This window comes from Seriola aureovittata, chromosome 2, assembly GCF_021018895.1.
Source record: "Seriola aureovittata isolate HTS-2021-v1 ecotype China chromosome 2, ASM2101889v1, whole genome shotgun sequence".
NCBI classification, from domain to species: domain Eukaryota; kingdom Metazoa; phylum Chordata; class Actinopteri; order Carangiformes; family Carangidae; genus Seriola; species Seriola aureovittata.
The window spans coordinates 13,655,001-13,675,722 of NC_079365.1; the positions used below are offsets into that span (position 1 = coordinate 13,655,001).

Sequence of the window (20,722 nt, forward strand, 5' to 3'; positions counted from 1 at the left end):
AGACAAATGGATGACTGGAGAATTACAGTTAATCCTCAGTTTTATAGCATAATGAGTTGACTTTTATGGTTGAGAAATGTGCGGTGATGGGAAAGTGTCCGAGTCATTCAGCGTCAGTCAGTGAACAAACAAAGGCCTCAGTTTTAAGTTTTCAGAAAATGGAGCAAAATCAGGATGCATAGGTTAAAAACAGACATGTGTCATTTGGGAGTGGCACTCTTCACTAACCTCAGTATAAAATGCATCATACAAACACATATTCTTAGCTTGTTTTATTAAAGTAGGCCAGTTGGTCAAAAAGGGAAACATATTCATACACACTGTTGACTAAAGTTTTGAAACTTACTGGTTAGCCCATCATCGATATCAACCCACTTAATTACTAAAAGTAACTTTTAATAATTGCTAGTTTCTCCAACAGCCGGAAAGTAAATGATGCATAAATGATCTGACACGCTGGTCCTGTGTGATGAAAAGGTCATCCAGATCAAATACTGCATGTTCACTATTTATCCTTATGCCACAGTATATTCATCTGAAAGGACTAACAGCTCCAGGTTTCCGGCCCTGTTCTTACTGTTTAGACAGGCTTCACAATAGCAACAAGAGAAACAGCTGCATTGCCTGTGGACTCCTGCATGGTGGCCATCAGCACTACACATGGTGCTTTGCAATAAAAGAAAAAAAGTTTGATTTAATACAGTTGATTTATTTCTTTCTGAATCCAAGTCTTTTATTCTTAACTATCTCTTCACCATTCTTGTTAGGGAACAGTTTTTTTATTATTGTTTTTATTCTTGCTCTTATGTTTTTTTTTTTTTTTTACATTTGGGTGAACTAGTTTTCTCCTTGTACAGATGATGTGGAATAAGGTTGGCTGCAGGTGGAGGCATGAAGCAGAGGCCCTTTTTGTTCAGGCCTTTCTTTAGGTCGACTTCCCATCGTATGCTTTTCAAAGTCTCCTCCAGTTTTGAACTTGACATAACATGCTTTCTAATGTCTTTGTGTTGTTTTGTATTTGCATCATAGTGTTCACCCTGTCTGTGTGCCACACACCTTCGTTTGATAGTTCCCGCTCTTTTTCACATGAATGATCTATTGTGACCAACAGACTGGTTTGCTTTATTAACAGCAGAAAGTCAACAATCATTTGATAAAGCCGAGACTGCTGCCTGCGCGAGCTGACCGCTGTATTTTTGTTGCAAAACTTCATAGTTCTGTTGCACAACGGGGAAGTTTCAAACTGTCCCAGGTTTTAGTAATTTGGCTGGAATCGTTTTTTTATTCAGAAGCACGCTGACTTGTGGAAAAGATGAAGCATTCGGGAGGTAAATGTTAACATTAGGGGTGGAGTCTGTGCGCGGTGACACAGAGCTCAGCGATGATAGGGAGAACTCGAGTTACTACAAACTGGAACCAGAGGGTACGATTGCTCCGCTCCACCTCACGTAATGATGTCCTTCATATTGTTGGAACATGTGGTGGACGAGTCCTCTGTGTTAACATATCAGATGGAGTACATGATGATGTTTTTTTTCTGTGCTTAAAAGTGTTTTCACCCCAGTTCGAGTGTGAACACACTAAAACAAAAACTGTTTGTCTGATGATAAACACACTTTGATCTTTTGGACCGGTACAGGCCACATGGACCAGTACAGGCCACATGGACCGAAACATCTGCTCCCTCACTCTGCACTTTAATTTTCTGCACATTTTCTCCTCTCAGTAAATAGAAAGTGAAAAAGTGTTTCTTTTTTTTTTTTTTTTCCTCGGCCCAACCATTTAGTCATCTCTCTGTTTCCAAACTTCCAGTGTGTGGGTTTCATGCAGAGCGAGGTGAGTCAGCTGGAAAATAGGCGGGCATTAAAAGTCCTACAGGCTTTCTCTTTTTGAATTTGTTGGTTTGGTTTTCTTATGTGGTTCTTTTGTGGATATGAATTTCGTTTATCTGCCATTCTTCTCAAATCCATTTGCCATTGTTAGCGTAATATCAAGCAAAGAGTCAGTGTTTTCTGTGCTGAGCCACTTCTGACTTGACAGAAGAAGCTTTATGGTTTTGTTCAGCTTGCAGATGCGTCTATGGAGACATTAGTGGGTGATAGTGGGAAAAGGAAAAACTTATCCACAATGTCTGCATTTGAAACCATATAATCTAATATGTGTGACACCTTTGGAGCCACAAAGTGAAACTAAAAGCCATACTCTGAGTAGAAATGAGGGATAAAACTCCCCTTGCATCAGCCAAATGCAAGGGAAATCATGACTTCAGCAGGGACAATTAGCTGAAAACCATAAAACCACAATCAAATCTGCCTTATTCTGGGAGAATGCAGCCAGAGATGAGCTGTGCTGAAGACGCCATTACAAAATACACATCCTGACACACAGAAACCATTATAGAGCAGAAAAAACACAGGCACCGTCACCCACAAACAACATAATTAGATTTTCCAACAAATGACCATCCTATATTTTATGTCAAGCTGACATGTAAAAATGTCTTTTGAGCAACACAAACATCGCTGGGCCATAAAGCACCAGGGTCTGACAGCCATCTTGTAACCGCAAAATGTTTCTGGCAGTGGTAAACACATATTTCCAATTTGTGCATGCAATTATGTTGCTAGCTTAGTCAAGAATGTACACACAGATGTAAATATTAGGCCTCAAAACATTTGATATCTATTTTCCAAGCGCTGTTACTCAGAAACAACTTTCAAATTGTATTGCCAGACATTCATCTTATTAAAATGATTTCCAGTAAACAGGATCCGATCTCTTTCGCCAAGTTTGACTAGAGACTGTATAGAAAAATGATGTATTTGTAGTTCCAGGAGGACAAAGTTGACAATCTCTGATGTCTCAACCTGAAGGCAAGTGGAAAATACACTTATTTGCTTTCTTGCCGTTAAATGAGAAGATTGATATCAACCCCCCTTGTCTCGGTACGGTAAAAATTAAGCTCCAGCAGCAGTCGGTTAGCTTTGCTTATGTAGCTAATAGTCCAAAGGTCCAGGAAGTCACTGCTCCCAGTCAAAAAATGGTTTGACAGACGACCTCTTGGACTTAAACAACCCAGTCTCATGGCATTTCGTGAAATGGTCACGAAATGTATTGAATTGTGTACATGAACCAGAATTTTGCTCACGGCACTTGGTTAAGGTTGGGGAAAGATCGTGGAGTGGTCCGGGGAGAAAAAGTTTGTTGACTTCAGTAACGTCATCTTTATTGAAATCTAACCCAAACCACTATCTTTCAATGACCTTAACCAAAGTGCCTTTATTGCCTAAACCACAGACAGGACTCTGGATGTGAACCCTATAGCCTCTGATGTGACAGTCATGCTCTTTGTGCGACCGGTATCCACACCAAGCACCTCTTTGTGACGCCGCTGTCATCAAAAAATATGTTTCCAATTGAAATACATGAGTTCGTAAGTTATGCTGAGTGTCACAAAAAATTTGAAAATTTGTGTCCATGTACACGAATGAATATATTACATTTTGTGACTATTTCAACTAGCGTGAGAGTGGGTTGATTGAAATTCACATTCTAACGAGATCAGACATGTTAATAAGTGAGCTCTTTGGAGTTCTGGGCGGCGATATTTTTTACCGTCGGACAGAGCCCGGCTAGCTGGTTCCAGCTGTTTCCAGGTTTTGTGCTAAGATAAGCTAATTGGCTGCTGGCTGTAGTTAACAAATGTGGTATTGATCTTCTCACCTAACTCTCGGCAAGAAAGCGATTAAGAATATTTCCGAATATATCCAAATTTAACTTTACACCAGAACTTGGACTTACGCTTCAGTCTTATCCACAGTATATCTAGTAAAATAGATTTACAGCATATCTACTCACCTAGAAATGTTTGTGGATTCAATCACTGTTCCCAGAAAAGAAAATGAAACGAGGACATTCTGTGTAACTAAAACAGCATGCTTATAAAAAAAAGACACGGCAGCTTAAAGTTGCTTTGCTTTTTGTAAAACTCTACAGAACTGAAGTAATGGTCTATGAAGCCATGAAGATCTAATTAGAAAAATCTTGCAGATTTTGAACTTTCTAACAAGTTTGTAAATCGTTACATATACAGTTTTATGGTTTTCCGCTTGTCTAATCTGATATTTAGTATTTTGGATCGCCAAGGAAAATCTTCTATGATATTGAAGTAAACATCTTTGAGTTTTAGACTGCTGCAATGGAAAGATATCAGCTTGGGCTCTGGAAAACTGTGACAAACATTATGGAGCAAACAACTAAAACTAAACTGATTAACTTTTGAAAAAAATGAACAGCTTAATTGTCAGTTAAAATAATCATAAGCCGCTATAAAGAAAGTTTCACCTGACTCTCATCTAACTTACAGCTTTACTTTGGTGCACACGTTTAAAGTGTCCAGCACACGTGGAATAACACAGTGTGAATTCTGTGTTATCAGTGCTAATGGGGATGATGTTGATGATAGCAATGTTTCATAAAACACACAATGTTGTCATTATGTGGAGCCACCCCTGTGGGCTCCCGAGGGGTCTCCACACTGGAGCCGGGGTCAGCCCCCGTCGCTCCAGGCTCAGCAGCTCGGGCCATGGGTCAGGCCTAATTAAGGCATTTGGTAGGCAGCCTTTCATTTAGTATTAAAGTGAAAAGTGAGTGTAAAGACTGCCTGAGCTGCCCACCACCTATGTCTCACACACATGCTCAATCTGTTTCTTGCTGTTCCTCCACGGAGGAAGATTAGAAGATTAGAAGTGTGTTTAATGGACTTGTATTCTTCACTGGAGAGAAGCCTCGGGCCACGATTAAACACACTGCGAAGCTCTTTAGACACACTGAGACACATTCAGCCTTGAATTTTGAAAAAGTGCAGGGAAAGCAACAATGAACGTTACAAGTCACTTCCAAATCTCTGAAGCCAATTGGGCACGTCAGGCCGAACCGCAGCCAGTGCATGGCTCTCACCAAAATCTCTCTAAATAACTCTGTGGACAATATGTAATTCTGCAGAACAAGAAAACATTTGTCTCCTCCGCTCACAAAAACAAGTAGCAAATGCTCGCTTCTTTGTTGTGGAAGTTATAAGTTTCCATTTATATGTAGCCACCAAGAGAACAACCCCCGTACAAAATCAAACTCAGCTGACAAGAGCCAGCAAAAAAAAAAAAAAAGCTGAATTTTTTTTTTATACTGCGGAAATAAAAGAGAAAGAAGTGAGTGAGGCAGAGGGAAAGAGAGAGAAAGAGAGAGAAAAAGAGAGAGGAGCCAGACATCCTCCTCAGCCTAAGGGGCTGTCATTCTTTAAAAGTGTAGAGAACAAAGATGAGACTGCAGTGCAGTCAAGAGTTTTATCCAACACACCCAAACATATGCACATGCAAGCACACGCAAACTTTTCTAGAAATCTCTTCTCTGAATGATGAAACCAAAGCAGGGGGAAAAAAAGTAGGACTTTAACCAAGAGCAGATGCATCCATCCTAAGTGTTAGATTTTAAAAGCTGAAAAAGTCTGACTTGGGACCAGAGTGACAGAGTTCACTCAGTAGCCGACACTGTGGGGACGTCCACTGACAAAGACAGTGACCAAGTGATGAAAAGCCATTCAGAGAAGAGAAGACGGTTATATTTAGAGTGTCTGCCACCGTTTCCCAGAATGTGATCTCTAATATACATATATATCATTGTTTACACCCTGCTGTTTAAGCCTTGCTTGTAGACTAGTCCACCTATTCCTGCGGACGTGCCGATAAACACCCCTCCAGACATAAAGGAAAATGAATCTGAAATAGATTTGTCGAGAGTTTGTTAGGGAAAGCTCGCAGCGGGGGCCGTGCATTGCAGTGCATCGCGCAGAGTGGCCTGGTGCGACCGCTCAGCAGTGTGGTGTTATCGAGAGAGAGAGAGACGCGGGATCAGCTGGGAGGAAGCAGATAAGTAGCGTCTTAATCACCGTCATCATCAATCAAGCAATGCATGTGAATTTATATAGACAATGTCGCACAAGGGATGCTATGAAATGATTCACACACTGTGTAAAGAGAGCTTGTGTTTCAATATGAGGGTCAGTAAGTTTATTCACACACACATATGTACCCTCTCTCTCTCTCTCTCTCTCTCTCTCTCTCTCTCTCTCTCTCTCTCTCTCTCTCTCTCTCTCTCTCTCTCTCTCTCTCTCTCTCTCTCTCTCTCTCTCTCTCTCTCTTCTCTCTCTCTCTCTCTCTCTCTCTCACACACACACACACACCACACACACACACACACACACACACACACACACACACACACACCTAATGCAAAGCAGCAGCAGCAGCAGCAGTGATCAGACCCACAGCAGATTGTCTTGTGATATCCGGAGTAGCCTATTTCAATGTTTCCATCCTGCTTCTGTAATTGTGTGGATGGAAACCTGTTTACATACGCTTCAGGGGGGATTGAGTGACTGAGTGTGTACACACTCAGGTATACCAGACCTACTCGGTCATTTGTGATGTTGATGGAGTGATCCATCAAGTTTGACAGCCGGTCTGCTGGCTGAGAGCCTCCCGGGCTAGAGCAGCCGCTTCGTCTGCTCCTGGAAGAAACGGCCTGCGATGGTTCCAGAGCTCACCTGTAGCACCCAAATACTGATGAATAGGAAATATATAATATAAAAAAATAACACTTAGTGTGCTGTCTAATAACATCTTCTCTTATTCATGTCATTCTTGAAAAATGTGGGGAATTCCAACATCCATTTTTTTTAATTTTTTCCTTTTCCTTTCCCGTGTCAAAGATCTCAGTAGTGATCAGAAACTTTCAGCAACTGTGAAGAGTTTATGGAGTCAGGAATAAACACAGATCTGCATACAGATCACACATATGCCACACACACACACTTGTCCACAAAGCGTTCATCTCCTCACATGGAGCGGCCCCGGAGCACATGAAAGTGCTGATCAGCTTTCATTCCCCTCCTTAGCTGTTTCTGTTGTTCTTTCTCCCTCTCTCGAAAATCTCTGTTCTCAATTAAAGCTGTCCTCAGGAAACTCAATCTCTCCACTCATGCTGTCCCAGAAACACACTCACACACACACACACACACACACACTCACAGAAAGGGAGAAAGGGAGAGACAAGAGGAACAAACACACACACACACACACACACACACACACACACACACACACACACATCTCACTCATGCTCTGACATGTCCTCTGTCCGTCTGCTTCTTTCTCACACACTGCCAACAGACTAAAGTTATAAAAGGAAGAGGAGATCTTCAAAAGGGATTGAAAAGCGAACTTACCAGACCCGGGGATGTGAACGCGGCGCAGTCTGGCGGTGGGGAGCGAAGGGTAAGTCAGAGGAGAAACGAGCTGAGTAGGAGAGTAGTAGTTGTGTTTGTCAGTCACAAGTCCCTCTCACAGCGACGATAGAGCTCAGCCTGTTGCATTCCGCCTCCCTCTCCTTTTCCCGTCTCTCTCTCTCTCTCTCTTCTCTCTCTCTCTCTCTCTCTCTCTCTCACTAACATACACCCTCTCTCTCTCTCTCTCCTCCTGAAATCATTGTGTACTTTGATTCACAAACCCTGCCTCTGTCACGTGATCCAACACTTCAAATATACACCACATTTTTTTTACCAGCCACAGAATGCCCGAAGGAAGGGAAAACAGGGTCCAGAAAGCTTAGGTTTCAACTTGCTGCCCACCCCCTCTCTTTCCCTCTCTCTCTCTCTCCTTCTTTGTCTCACAGTCTCTCTCTCTCTCTTTACCTCCACTCCTTCTACACTGTACTGTCAGTCAGCACGCTTTTGTTGGATTTCAACTCTGTGACTGTTTGTTTTGAATTTCTAAATTTGTTCCTCCTCTGCTCACCGTCCAAAGATAGGCCCACACTAACACAGACACACACGCACACACACAGGACAGCGGTACATGCATGTACACACAACTAATGAAACAGTCATTAACTCGGGGACATACACAAACACACATGCTGCAGAGGGTTGCACACCTTTGGGGATATCAGTATCAGCCCTTGGCTTTCGCTCCATGTTTACAATGCCTTGACTTTGGGACTGTGGCCAGCCCATGTGGGAGTCCGGGGGCCTGGGGCCAATGAAGGGCCACTCAGTGCTTTGCTGTGACTGCTAGGAAAGAAATACACCCTCGCAAGCATCAGTGTCTTTCTGACTCAGGACGATAGAAACAATAGCGTATAAACTTGAAATGCAACATTCAGTGTGAATGCTGAAAATATTATGATATAATGCAAATGTAAACTGTGAGTCAATCTGTACAGACTACTGATCACAAATTTACGGATTAAACTTGTTTACAGAAATGTAAATTTAAACTTATTCTGAATGCACAATAAATTTTAACTGCAACAAAATGAAAAAAAGTGTGAACGTTTTTAAGTAGATAACAGATCTACAGTACTGATATCTCGTCTGGAAATCACAAAGAGCCTGGTATATATAGTGACTTTATTAAATCTCCAAAATGCAAAGGACCATGAGCTGTTTTCCATCTTGCCTAGCCTGAGCAATACAAAGAGCCATTCTCTCGGCACCTTTAAATCAGTTCAAGCGGACTCTTTTCCTCCTACAGGATTTTCCTAAGCAAATCAACCCAGCAGTTTTCTAGTAAGGAAGCATTTAATGGAGATACATGTGATCCGTGATGAGATCAAACCTGGCCAGTCGGCCCCTGAGGGGCAGAGCTACCTGCCTCTTCATGTCAGAGATAAAACTGTCTGCTACTGTCTACCTGACTGCCTCAGTGGCGAGTCAGTCCACTAAAGACACAACACGTCACTTTCCAGAACAAGAGCAACGACAAAACTCTTACTTTTTTTATCCTCACTTTCACTTTTCATATTCAAATAGAAATAGTTCAATGTTATGTTTTTTTTTATCAACCACTTCACCTAATATTTATGTTTATGTACACTTACAATTATTTATAGTTTGCTCAAAAATTACTGAAGAAAAATGCAACTTGTCATTGAAAGTCTTCTCTGTAGAAAAAAAGGAAATTTGAACTTCATGAAACTTTGATGAAAATGTCAGATTTTTTATATTCATATCTTTAATTTAAATCAAACCTGTACAACTGTACAAAGGCCTTTCATTTTCTTTTTGCAAAAGAATGAATAAATAAATGGTTCCCTGCCGTAACACGACGTGTGTTTTTAATAGCAGAACAAAAGAAATATCTGGAATGGATTGTCTTTGATTTTGAGACTTCATGAACGACTGATTTACTTTTTCTGTTGTTGACACTTCATTACCTTCATTTAATACTTAAAAGGTCATAAATTGAGTGTCTGTTACTTCTGTAATAGTTACTGAAACAAAATCACTGAGTATATTAACAAAAATAAAGTGTTTAATGCTCTTGAAACAGCTGTCAAAGGTCTCTGAACCAGATCACACTTTTTGATCAAATACAAAACTGGCAACCGTCCGCACACAGGTCCACAGCCGTAAGCATCTGTGTTACTGCCACACTTCTGGGCAAAAGTGTCAGAGAGAGAGAGGTGAAAGGTTAGCACTGTTTGTGTTTCTGTGTCAGTGAAATGCACAGAGGAGGGGAGTGTATGACATCTGGCTGAGTGTGAAAGAGGCATTTGTGTATTTCTAACTGTAGATCTATGAGGTGGTAATAAGCATCGTTTCTCGCACATGCGTCCACATGTTGAAACACACACACACACACACACACACACACACACACACACACACACACACACACACAGACACACACACACACTCAGACACTCAGACACTCAGACACTCAGACACTCAGACACTCAGACACATTCACTGACATTTTCATTCTCTCCAACTTTTGTTCCTGTGTGGTGTCAATGAAAGTCAAAGCAGATTGACTCCGATAGAAGATTAGGAACGTGAGAAGGGCTTTGGTGAGGCCTGTAGATAGGTTATTGGAGTTTTTTTCCTCTGATATAGACAACCTAAAGATGTACAGCAAAGAAGAAAGAACAAAGAAATGGAGGAAAACTGGAGAGGAAAAAAAAAAGGGGAGCTTATAACTTTTTGCAGAGCTTGAAATGGGGCCCTTTTTGGCAGCGAGCAGCGGAGAAACCGCAGAATGGTGCGACTCTGGAGTTGAGGGGTGGAGGCAGGAGGGTGGGGGGCGAGGCAAAGGACAAGGAAGCAGGAGAAAGCGGAGGGGAGGGAGAAGAAAAGAAAGGGTGAAGGAGGACGGTGCAGACGGCAGGTTTTAATCAGCAACAGGCTGTTGGTAATGAGATCACTATCCCACTGCTCTCAGATTGATGTCATGTGAAGCTCTGTGGTGCACGGAGAGGCATGCAGAGGATGACAGGCATGCATGACAAGCTCGCTCGCTCGCTCACTCGCTCGCTCGGGGACACACAAACATACAAGCATGCATGCGGAGAGGCAAAGACAAAGTTACACTAATATTAATGCTGGCAAATGCCCACCAACCAATAAACACTGGCACCGGGGTCTACATGCACACAAAACACACATGCACAATGCACAAAAAAAACACTTAGTACACCACAACACCCTGCTCTTAATTTTCTTCAAGCAAGAAAAAGAGCTGACACAAACATAATCACACCCACACACACACTATAAACACGTTTCGGGTCCCAAGGCTCCTTTATGTCTTTTGTGTCTCTCAAACAGCTAAACATGCCTACACACAAAGAACATACTGTACCAGTGGTGAGGGTTGGCTAGACTTGCAGGCAAAAAAAAAAAAAAAAAAAAAAAAAAGGAGCAAAGGAGGAGAGAAAAATGAGGACTAGGGGGAAGACAAGGAGGGAGAGAACGGGAAAAGAGTGACACTCTCGGTAGCAGTTATCAGTTTGGGGTTATAAAGTTTAACACACAACCCGAGAAATGAGGAGGTTTTCACTCAAACACAAGCAGAAATCAGGAAAAAACCATACGTGTACACACAGATACAGAAACTCCCTACACCACAACCAAACATCCATTTTTAAAGATGCCAGAGCAGATTTGCATATTTTGGTGTTGTTTGCGACTAGCGGTGTTTGTGGGCAAGTTGAGAGAGTAAGGAAAGAAGACAGGAGAGTAAAAGGAGGTCGGGGGTGTACATGTGCATCCAATGAACGGCGAATACTTTTTCCTATATAAATGTTCCCCAAAATTCAACCATGATGTCACCATGAACCTGTTGTGAACTCAACTCTGTCAACTACCATTACTGTCTCATTCCCTGCTCCCCGCTGCTTCAGCGCACTGCCTCTCCATCTCCTTCCACTCTGTCCCCATCTTGTTCATGGGCTTCCACTCTTTATCTTTTGCCATTACAATGTTGTCTGGCTGCATTTTTCTTTTCAACGCACCCCCCCCCCCCCCACACACACACACACACACACCCCACCCCCCACCCCCAACGCACACACAAACTGCTCATAGCCATTTGGAAAGTCTCTGGTATAACAAGGACAGTTTTAATCAGAACAAGCTGGCATATTTTGGCCAAGACCTGCACTTATGGTAATTCAATCAGAAAGGGAGGGGAAAGAGGAGGAGAGAAAAAGTGAAAAGGGGCACACGGAGGGTAGTCGAGTGTGAGACGGGGAAATAAGAAAAACAGAGGGAGGAAAAAGGAGACAGTGGGCGGATGGGAGGGTGAGGTAGGGGCTGAGTGGTTGAAGGAGTTTGATCCACATGTGGAAGTGATTGTCTAATTACAGCAGATGTATGTATAAGTGTTGCTGCCTGCAGGACAGATGGTGATTGGAGGGCGCACAAGTACGAAAATGAGATGATTGGATGGGGGGGGGGGGGGGTCAAGACAGGTAATTGGAGGAGGAGGCGAACAAGATCGAGAGGATCGTCATGATGACTCCCGCATCATCTCCCTCTCCTTTCTGGTCAGCCTCAGACACAAGTTTCTTCCCAATCCAGGGGAGGCCATCAAAGCGGCTCCTTCAGAGGAGGCCCGGCTCAGCCTGCGCCTCTTCCCCAAATGAGGCAGTATTTGCTTTCTTTGTAGCTGGAGCCAGCAGCTGAGCTTCACTTAAAGACTGAAAGCAGTGGGAAACAGCTAGACTGACTCTGCCCAAAGGTCACAAAATCCACGTACCAGCACCTCTAAAGCTCATTAATAATACATTGTATCCTGTTTGTTTCATTTGTTTTAAAAAAATGAAAAAAAAATGTAATAACTACAATTCACCATTTTACTAGTAATGCACTGTACTATTCCTTGGCCAGTAACTTCCTGGAGTCTCAGCTGGTAGCAGGGAAACTGGTCCCAGACAGTTAATAGTCAGGAATCAGCACATTACCTCCAGTGAAAGGGCGGGCTTTGCACAGATTAAACAAACAAGATTTAACTTGTCAATTAATGAGCCTTAGAGGTGTTGGTTGTTCTATTTTGTTTCTTTCATACAGGGCCAGGCTGCAGTATAGATGTTTTCCCCCTGCTTTCAGTCTTTGTGCTAAGCTGAATTCAAGCGGCTGCTGGCTCCAACTAGACAAACATAAAAGCAGTTTTGATCATCTCATCTAACTCTCAGTCAGAATGTGAATGAGCGTATTTCCCAAAATGCTGAACTATTCTTTGATACTCGAGTTTACCGTACAAGCTGCGACATTTCACTTCAACAAACCATCAGTATTCTTATGACTTCAATTTTTCTCTAACCCACTGTGATGAACCACATATCCATATATCAAGAACACACTGTCGGATTCATGCCTGGCTTCCATTATTTACATCTTACAGTAACTTTTCTTTTCATTTGTCTAATTCATATTATAGTGTGTTGACTAATCTGAGCTCAAATACTTGGTAAGTACGATGTGACCATGTGTGCTATTTTCCAACTATTCGCGTCAGTGGGGTTCACCTAAATGGTCCATTAAACAAATGACCAGTAATGGATTATGGGATACTACTGAATTGCTCCTGAATTGGGACACAGCTCCAGCCTCTCCCTCCTTTCATTGTGGTTTCTGTAACTGTCTCGTTTCTGTCACACCTCACTTGTCCACTAGTTGCCCCCATTTACTTTCCTTCCTTGACTGCATGAACCAATCACCTGTCTACTCTGCTGCTGAGACTGTCTGCGCCAAAAGACTGACCACATCAGACTTTATATATATATATATATATATATTCTCTTTTTTTGTTTGCACTGAGTAGCAAAGGCACTTTCAGTCACTGTTGGCTTCATTGATGACTGCAATGTTTTCCAAACCTAAACCAAAGTTGTTTAAGTTACCTAAACTCACCTCAACCATAGAGGTGGTAGATTGGAACTAGATGCAGAAAAAAAGAGTCACAAAACAGTCACCCACAGGAACAACAGTAAACACAACGTAAAGATGCCATGATCTCTGGAAACTGTATACAGCCACTGGATACCAGTTTAAAACATATTGTGAGTATTGTGTATAAATCTCTTCTCCTTCACCAGTTTGCAGACTGATTTACAAATATTACACTACAGGTTACATGAAGACACAAGGTTCCATGAGGTTTTATTTGCCCTTAGCAACTCGCCACCAACCAACCTGCCTCCACTTTCCCCACTGCGCTAAAACAAAAGTAAATACATTAAACTGTTTGGATACAAGACGGATGGAGCTTTCCCCCTCAGGATAATCTGGCACCTCTTCAAAAGAGGCCGCCTGTCAGCAGATCTCAGCAGATCTTGGCTGCCTGCTGCAATATCTGTCTGCCTGTCAGAAAATGTAAATGCCCTCTGGAGGGTAAACAAGGTCAAGTATCAGACATAGGTTGCGAGTACCATCATAGTACTCAGTTTTGTTTGCCTTGTTCGGCTCATCAGGGGAGTAGCATTGTTTCTGAATGTTGTTTAGTGAGTCCCAATAACCCACACGCCTCAATGCAGCCGGCAGTACAAAGCTCCCAGGTATCATAGCTGTTGGGTTACTGATGGGCTTGTTCTGTTTATTTTATTGTAACCAACTGTTCCCTATCCTTCCCCTCAGACAACAACAAATTAAGATATGTATATACTGCCTGCAGTTTTGATGAAATTCAGCCGCACAAATCACTGTAGTGCAGGCAGCCCCAAAAAACTGTTACTCTATGCACATTGCATCAGAAAGGGGATTTTCAATGGGCTGCTCAACACTGCCAAAATATCTGCATAATTTAGTTTTATTCATGTTTTCATTGTTTTGCGGTTTGCTAGTGTTGCACCCACGGCTGAATAGCAACACAAATAATTGAAGCAACTCTACTAATTGGACATTTTGTGTTTATTTGTGATCACAATTCTTGAAATTGACATGAAAAGTGAGTAAATGTTACCACGTTTTGAGCTTTGCTCTCTTTGTCATTTTAGCATTGCATCTAATGTGTTGTTCTGAAAGTTTAATACTCATTTTGGATCAATAAAGTCTCACATGGATTATATTGCTGGTCAAACTGGTTAATTCACTCAAACAAATCCCACAGCAGTTTGAGTTTGATGTCAAACGTATGTGTGCAACTCCACCAAACTGGTCTGTCTACTGTGAAGCTCAAATGATAGATTTATGTCACAGATACACAGCAGTGTGGAGAAAGAAACTCTCCGAGTACGTTGGAAGCTGACATCCTATTTTAGCTTTGTTGGCTTTGTGGTGATGGAGACCTACAGTATATTTGACAATTTCCATTTCTATTTGTCCCTTAACATCACAGTAGCTGCTTGAATGAAGAGAAACAAGAGAAACAAGACAGGGCAATCTTCAAGGAATCCCTCAGTCCCAGAAGATATCACCCTACACATGCTCTGCCTCTACCCGGCCAAACATACCGAACATAATATCATTGGAGCCCATACCTACAACGGCCAAACTCTACAGCACAAGCTCATTCGTAGGCTCAAACCGACTGGTATTCAATGACTAATTTCTCACTGCCAACCTCACCCATTATGTCACTTTTTCCTACACTACACACTAAGTCTGCTGTCTATGGACTAACTACCAAAGTGTTTTCAGATTTTATATTGCTTTACTTTTCACATTACCAGCTGTGTTTCTGTCTACAGGCTGATCTCAGCCCTTCAAACTGGGTAATCCCTCCTACTGAGAAAACTGAATGTAAAATCTAATGCTCTCTTGGCTTTGCTTTGGACATATACCTTCATCTTCACTGTGCATCATGTTGTTGTAGTATTTCATTATCATTCAAACTCACCTCTTCTGGCAGGGGAACCAAATCCCCTGATGGTGCTGATCACCATGGTTACTGTTCAAAAGGAAACAGCTGCAGTACTTCTTCAGCCACATCATGGGAGTCAGAGGGGCAGTGGCGCTGTTTCAGCTGAGGAGGGAAAGTAAGACAAAGCTGAAAATCATCACTGTTTAATGTGAATTGTTATGTATATTGTTATTGTTGGTATTTATTTTTGTTTGTCCCATTTGAGCCTGCTATATGGTGCAATATATTTTAGTCTGTCATGTTATCTCTGTATTCTGAAAAAGGAAGTGGGAGATAAATTTATGTCACATGACATTTAAAACCAGGCTTTGAATCTAAACTCTTTGCATACAAACAGTGCAAATACAGAGAGCAGGATTTACTCCTTCAAATCTGAGGTTATTGCTATGTGTATTCACTCTATAGAAAAGGGCCAGATGCATAAAAAACTAAAGAGCAGCCATCAAAGCAACTCCGCAGCATCTCAGGTCAGAAATGACAGATACACTGGTTCTTTAAAACTTCCCAGATTAATAAAAGTAAAGACACTGTGAACATGCTATTAATGTAACTGTCATTTGCGAGTTTGTCATGGAGGAGTGGGTGGGAGGTGGATGATAGCCCTGGGCACAGCTGTACTCATTAGCCCAGGTGTCACTTGGTGCTGTAGCAATGCTGCTATAAGACTGGAAAAAAATCTTGTAAATTCCACAGGTCACAGTATGTTTTGACAACCCTCAAACACATGGCCTCAGCACAGTTCGTGCATAGCTACAAACAGTGTTATTGAGGCTTCATATTTTATGGCCCTCCCTAAAACTCTAATTAGAGTACTGATGCTAATGTGCTATATATCTAATTCAGTCCTCCCTATATCTCTGAGGATATAAACACATACATCCACACCTATGTGGAAGTGTAGTCACAGCAAAGCTTACATACCATTGAATTTAAACCTTGTGAGGACTTATGCCCTGCTCAGACCTGGTATTAACATCCGTCTCAGGCGATCCAATCACAAGTACAGGTGCGAACACGCCCAGGACCCAATGAGGACGCATTTGAGATCTGATCACTCAGATCATACTTGGAGGTGGTGTGGGCCACATGTGGCCACATTCTTTTAGCAATTTGAGAGAACTTGGTGAAATACCCAACACAGTATCAATGAAAATAAGCCCAGCTCCTCGCAGACCTTTACCAATGCTAGCACTGCCACCCTGAGGGAAACAAATAGTCCTGCATTTTAAAACTATACCTAAGAGGGGTACGGGGAGGGGAGGGGAGGGGAGGGGAGGGGAGGGAGGCTTTTTCTGGCATTAATGTTGCCCAGGTAGTTAACAGGCAGTGAGATCATCCCCAAACCCAATGGATGAATAATGTTTCTACAAACATGCAGATATTCGAAAAAGACATCATTACTATTTTTCATAAACAAACAGCTTAATTTTCTCTGACACACATCTTCATTATATGTAACTATGCAATGCCCAAAACAGTCAACAGCACAAACTACATGTATCAAATGACTCCTCGTGTCCAAATAACCTGATTCTTTGTTTGGTACGACATCAGCAACAATAGACACATCTGCCCACTCGACCAGAAGTGAGCTGCACAGCTCATTTTAACCACAGTGAGGCACTGCTCACTCACTTATTACATCTAATGTAGCTGTCAGTTTCAGGTTCAAGATCAGGGTTTGAGGATGTCTCTACTTCACTGATTTTCATAGTGGGGTCCAGGGCAGGTGTGGGAACATATTAAGATATGCTTGAACAAATTGTTTTCACTCAGCCCTTCAATATACTCATATCTATATCACATTGTTTTCGCTGAAATGAAATCATGGGAAAGGGTGGAGCAAGCACAAAAAAACAATATGCTATTGTTTGTTTCATTGTTGTTTTTATCACAATTATTTATTCAACCTAAATGTGATGTCAACTGTTGATTGGGTACTATTTCTACAAATTAAATAAATGTTTATCAATAATGTAAATTATTAATATTAGGCATGTTTTAAATTAACAAAATCAGACAGTTTATTGTATGAGACAGTTTAAGGAAACTCATATATTCTCAAATAATTTTTATTTCATTAAAAAGGATGGATAAGGATGAAGGAATCTCCCCTTCTGTCAACTATTTTGTGAGTCCTGTGCTGAAGACAATTTAATCATTCATGTCATGTCAGATGACTGTGATGTCTGAGATTAGCTTTATTGTATTAAGTCTTTTAAAAATGTACATAAATTTTGAGTTTATCACAGAATGTTTGACGCTGGAGCTTGAATACATTAAAACATCTTTGCCATCTACTGGAGAGAAGAAAATTTATATAAACACATTATGACTTATTTGAATGTAATTTACATATCTATGTGACCAAAACACCTGCCAGGCGTGGTGTGGTGTCAATGTAAATATTGGATATTTGATGCCAAAATGGTGTGCAGGAGGTGACTGTATGGAAAAAGGAATCAATGTAAAAGCCTGGTATCAGTAGCAATAACACACCCATTACAAGTAAGTCTTGCATTTAAAGGTATAAGTATTCATATGATATTTATGCAGGATGGTTCTTATCACTGCTATATCATGTTATCACATGGTTATATATAAGCAGTAATTTATTGTAGCTGGTTGGGGTTGAGCTGAACTACCTCATATACTGCTGGGTAGTTTACAATGCATCATCTCTGGTAAAGGGATCATATGTTTTTTATAGTAATTCTTAATCTGAAATTAACTAGCAACTTTCTAAAATGCATAAATGTAGTGAAGTAAACATAACAATACCTAAAATTACAGTAGTTTACCTCAGAACTGTACTTAGTCACAGTATTCGAGTACATGCACTTTCCTCCACTGACCTTTCCATGTTATTAACCCATATTAAAAGACTCCAGTTGGCTCAGGGCATACAAAGAGTATTATGTGGGTATGATCCTGTCATTTTTCTTGTTCGGCAACATTTTGGGGGAGGAATTTTGAAGAATGTTTAGATGAAAGAAAAAGAAAAATCCAGAGCAGGTGCTGAGTTTTATATCATGGAGACTGTGACCTCTTAGCATAATTCCCCACAAGTTGAATGATGCAGTGAGGAGTTTTTTCACTCAGCCCACCTATCAAGAATAAGAAAAAATGTGATAAAAACATCCCGCCCAACCTTCAAGAATGAGTTACGTGACCTAAAATGTAATCCTCTGTATGCCTGCCAGCAACAGGCGGTCTTTTGAGTGCTCTCTGAAAAGACACTGCGGTTTTAGGCGCATTTGAGCTATTTTACGATGCTCATGTTTGCACAAGCAGCTCCTGACCTACATTCACTGTGTCCCAGCCAATCTCCGCCGATATTTTGGCTTTCAGCAAAGCACAATCTGTAGAGAGAGAGGAAACGTGATGGAGCAGGAGGGGCGGTGGAAGCCACGGTGGGAGTCACGATGAGCACCGCCCTTTCCGCACGTGCGCGCTCTTGTGGGCAAAGATCGTCTATGTTTGAAATAATTGCCACTCCTTAGTCGAAGCCCGCACTAATATCTGTTTGGAGAATGTGGGCATAAGCCTCTGCGCATGCGCACTGCTCATGCACGTTTACCTTGAGCAGAAAGGGCACGTGGACAGGCTTAATGTTTTACTTTGTTACTTTGTCTGTCTGTTTGTCTCTACCTATTAGCTTAAAGTTACAATAAATTTTCCACATTAAAATGTGTACAAATGACAAGACCTGTGTTATATATTTTTTTGAGTTTTGTACTTACATTTTCCCAAATGTTTCCATCAATTCTCAGACATAGAGAAATCTGATTATTTCAATCAAAGATCCTGTATACTGTTTTTTTTTTTTTCTTAGTTTTACGGTTTCTCAGTTATCTCTGTTTTATCCGTGGTTTCAATCATGGTAATGGACAGTTGGTCGCCTGTCAATGACATCATATCCCCCATGGGCATTGGTCAGTTTTGATTGCCTGCCAGAAGGTCAAACTTTATTTTTACCTGGCTTTAAGCCACATACACTTTTAACACCTTGGTCGTTTTCAACTATACATTTTAACCAGATGAAGGATTTTAGTCAGCGGACGTCTGGATCTTAAATTATCAGAGAAAAAAGACAGGCAAATGTTAGGCAGCTCAGCTCCCAGCCGCCAGAGACGTCCTCTGTCTGTGAAAAAGCTTCACGAATCTTTGGTGTTTAAATTGAAACGCCTTTTTTCGTTTACCGGTTGTAATCCCCTCGTCCGTTTGTTATGGAGAGGAGCACACTTCTGCAGTTAATTCGGCTGCCAGTAAAAACCTGCAGAACATCTGGTTTATAACTTAAGAATTAAAGGTAAGCTGTCTCCGTTTCCAGCTACTCCCTGTCCACCAAATCACTGATTTCAGATAGCTACACTGAAATAGACAGGAAAGTCAGGGAGAGAGGGGAAGTCGTGCGGCTACAGGTCGAACTGGGCCGGCGCTTCTGGTAGGACTAAGCCTTTGTGGCAATTGCTGTGCCAGATGAGCCGAATTACTGATTTTTAAAGTGAAACTGCTTTATGGGTGTTTCTACCGGTTTACTCCCCCTCCATTTGTTATGCATTGTAATTTCCAATTCACTTACTCAACTTTAAAGTTTAATGGAAATGGCTTGCACACAAAACTTTAGTTTACAACACTACAGTTGCACCAGACAAAAAATAACTATAACATGACCCTTGTCTCATTGGAAATTAATGCTAGATCAACAGAACTTTTTTTAAATCACACAACAAATTAAATTGTTTTTTGAGCATATAATTATCCTCCTAAGACCCGAACTCTTGCATGGCGTGCATTTTTAATTTCTCTTTGCTATTTAGGCTGATTGGGACCTGAGAAAAATGATGTCCACATATGAGGACATTAGTTTTAAATTTCGATTACTGAGTGGCAGTATATATCCTCATATGTGGTCACCAGGCCCTTGTTGAGAAAAAGTTAGTATTGTGGTCTAGAGAACCCAAAATGTGAGGTCCACATATGTGGACGCCAGGTCCTAGGAGGTTAAATGTCATTGCAGGGAATTTATGTTATATGACATAAAATGACCAGGTTGCTGAACATTTATTTTTATGTTTATTCAACATAACTTAGTTGTCAAGTCAAATTAACACACAAATTTTATTTACTATTTACTATTAGCTGAATCACACTCTACTCAAACATTGATTGAAAAACAGCTTGCACAGAAAACTTTTAGTGTAGTAAAATAACATGAAAGTAATAAGGTAATGCTGAGAAAGTAGTATGTGGCAAACATCAGTACAAGGGCTTTATCAAAATTGTGAACACTCATTCATGATAGTCTGGTTGACTGGAATCATCAGGGGAGAACTCAGTACACGAGAGGAAAAATTCACAATTAAAGTTAAAAGATCAGTCTATCATCATGACTATTGAAAACCACAGTGAGGCACTACTGTAAAAATATTTTGCCATTATTTGGCTTCAGGGATTAGGGATCGGTTCACTGTGGCCATTGTGTTTTTCGTTGCTTATAGGCTATTTAAAGCCAAAATTGC

General features: G+C 41.2%; 1 protein-coding gene across 2 annotated transcripts in view; it reads right to left on the minus strand.

Moving 5' to 3' along the window:
- Nucleotides 1–15,258, minus strand: part of LOC130183449 (retinoic acid receptor gamma-A-like) — a 42,087-nt gene extending 26,829 nt beyond the window's left edge. Inside the window, exon 1 of one of the 2 annotated variants that reach the window (XM_056398868.1) lies at nt 15,174–15,258. The gene's annotated coding sequence lies outside the window, so the exon portion shown is untranslated. Of the gene's footprint in view, nt 1–7,282; nt 7,445–15,173 lie in introns of those variants that run through there. The other variant, XM_056398858.1, reaches the window with a different exon arrangement.
- Between the last annotated feature and the right edge of the window lie 5,464 nt (nt 15,259–20,722).